The following is a 2,753-nucleotide window of genomic DNA, read 5'->3' as shown; positions in this document are numbered from 1 at the left end:
CTCCTCAGTCTGGGCGGAGAATTTGCCTTCCTAACAAGTTCCCAGGTGATGCTGGTCCAGGGATCACACTGAGACCCCTTGCTCTTGGAATTTGAGTCCTAGACGGCAGAAAACAGGTGATGAGATCACCCGAAACGGGCGGTTCATGACTTCTTACAATGAAACTCCTAAAACTCATCTGATCTGATTCTGGGCATTTTGAGGATCTGCTTATTTTGTTGTTAATAATTTTTCTAAATGTTTATTTTTGAGAGAGACAGAGTGAATGGGGGAGGGGCAGAGAGAGAGGGAGACACAGAATCTGAAGCAGGCTCCAGGCTCGGAGCCGTCAGCACAGAGCCCAACGCGGGGCTTGAACTCATGGACGCTCAGCCAACTGAGCCACCCTGGTGCCCCTCTTTTTTGTTTTAACTTGGTGAGCTATCTGGTGCTCAGTTGCCTTTTGTTAAGCTAGTAAGACTTGCAAACAAAGAATTTTAATGGATTGAACTCACAAGGAACATTAGATCTAGAAAAAGTGGGTCACGTGGAACACCAGACCTATAGAGCATAGGTTGGGTGTAATCTGTTGGCCAAGACTTACTAACATGGATCGTGCCAGCATTTATTTAATGCCTACTGTGTACCTTATGGGTGCCAGGTGTTTTATAAACCTCTACCAACCTTAGTCACTCTGATGGGAAGTGACTTGCCATATTTTCCCCCCCAATTTCTCTGGGTGATTAATGTCCCCATTAGCCTGCCTGCATTGCTCCTGTACAAATTCTTTTAAAGGGGCAAGAGGAGGGACACTTGGGTGGCTCAACGAGCGAAGTATTGGACTTCCACTCAGGTCATGATCTCACTGTTTGAGTTTGAGCCCCGCATCGGGCTCTGTGCTGACAGCTCAGAGCCTGGAGGCTGCTTCAGATTCTGTGTCTCCCTCTCTCTCTGCCCCTCCCCTGCTCACACTCGGTCTCTGTCTCTCAATAATAAATAAACATTAAAAAAATTTTTAAGAGGGGCAAGAAGAAACAATGATTCTTTTTAACATCATGATTAGGTGTTTTAAAAGTGTTTTGTCCTAAATATGAGATGTCCCGTAAACTCCAGAGCTATCAGAAAAGCCATATGTGGGTTTTGACTCACAAAAATTAAAACCAAATTGACCCTTGGAATGCCATATGGAAAACAGTATGAAGCAGGACGTAAGCTAAAGGTTCTGAAGAAAACAGCTTATTTTTTATTTTTAAATTTTCTAACATTTTATTTATTTCTGAGAGAGAGACCGCATGAGCAGGGGAGGGTCAGAGGGAGAGGGAGAAACAGAATCTGAAGCAGGCTCCAGGCTCTGAGCTGTCAGCACAGAGCCTGATGTGGGACTCAAACCCACAAACTGTGAGATCGTGACCTGAGCTGAAGTTGGATGCTTAACCGACTGAGCCACCCAGGTGCCCCAAATGCACTTTAGTGCTGGGGTCATACTGTATTATGTTTATCCTGGCTTTCTTCCCCTTGCTAGGTTATATTTTCAGGGGATTAATTTTTCTCCATGTAATATTTAATAGCTTCACAGTATTTCATCGATGCATTATTTATAGAGCAGCTACTATGTCCCGGGCACGGTTTTGAGTGCTGAAGACTTAGCAGTGAACAAAGGTCTCTGCTCTTCGTGGAGCTGACATTCTAGTTAGGATCCTTCTTACATCTTAATGGGGTGAAATTTATTTAACCAACGGCCTATTGTCAGTTACTTAGATTGCTTCTGATTTTCGGTATTCTAGAACAACGCTTTGGTGCACATCCTTGAATGTATTCTTTGAATTCATCCTCCATTTTCTTCTCTTAGGATAAACTCCTAGAAATGGAGTTGCTGGAAGAAAGCAGATGTGAGTAAATGAGGTGCTGAGATTCCCACCTAGATGTGTCTGATTCTGAGGCTGTTAATTACCATGCTGTTAATATCCCTGCATTGAAACATCATGGTAATTAAAGTAGCCAATGGTTCCTAGCTGGCTTATGATTTAACGGGGTCGGTCTGGAGGGGGAAAATATGTGTGTGTGTGTGTGTGTGTGTATGCATGTATGTACACACACATACATAGCTTCTATATAAAAATTTATATAATTAGAATCCTGGGTCTGCACGTCACCAGGTGTGTGTAAAGCCAGGGCAATAGTTCCCATCTAAAGGGGTTGTTAGTAAATATTTTTTGAATGCCTATTACTCTCCAGACTCCAAGCTGAGAATGGGCAGTCCAGTAGGAAAGGGAGATATTAATAATTTCACAGGGGCGTCTGGGGGGCTGAGTCGGTTGGGTGTCTATTTGATTTCTGCTTAGGCTCTGATCTCCGGGTTGGTGGGATGGAGCCTCACCTCAGGCTCTAAGCGATGACAGCTGAGAGCCTGGTTGACTCTGCCTCTGCCCCTCCACCGTGCTTGTGTATTCCTTCTCCCCCCACCTCTCTTATAAACCAAAATTTTTTTTACACAAATACCAAATACACCCTGTGCCTTATTTTGCTACCTTTATTTTCTTAAGTTACCACTGATTCAAACCTTCCTGTTCATTTGTCGAAAGTCTCTTCCCTCCCCTCACCCACCCTCCCCGACTTGAAACCCCAAGAGGGGAGGGGTATTTGCAGGGTTTTAGGATTTAAATGCTGAATCCGCAGCGCCTGGTATCTAGTAGTTGCTCAATCGCACGTTTGATGAGTGAACAAACGGTGCTTGGGGCCCAGTCCGCGCTTGACAAAAGCCGCAGGCGGGAAAG

This window comes from Crocuta crocuta, unplaced genomic scaffold (assembly GCF_008692635.1).
Source record: "Crocuta crocuta isolate KB4526 unplaced genomic scaffold, BGI_CrCroc_1.0 scaffold339, whole genome shotgun sequence".
Classification (NCBI taxonomy): Eukaryota; Metazoa; Chordata; class Mammalia; order Carnivora; family Hyaenidae; genus Crocuta; species Crocuta crocuta.
This window is presented reverse-complemented; position numbering follows the sequence as displayed.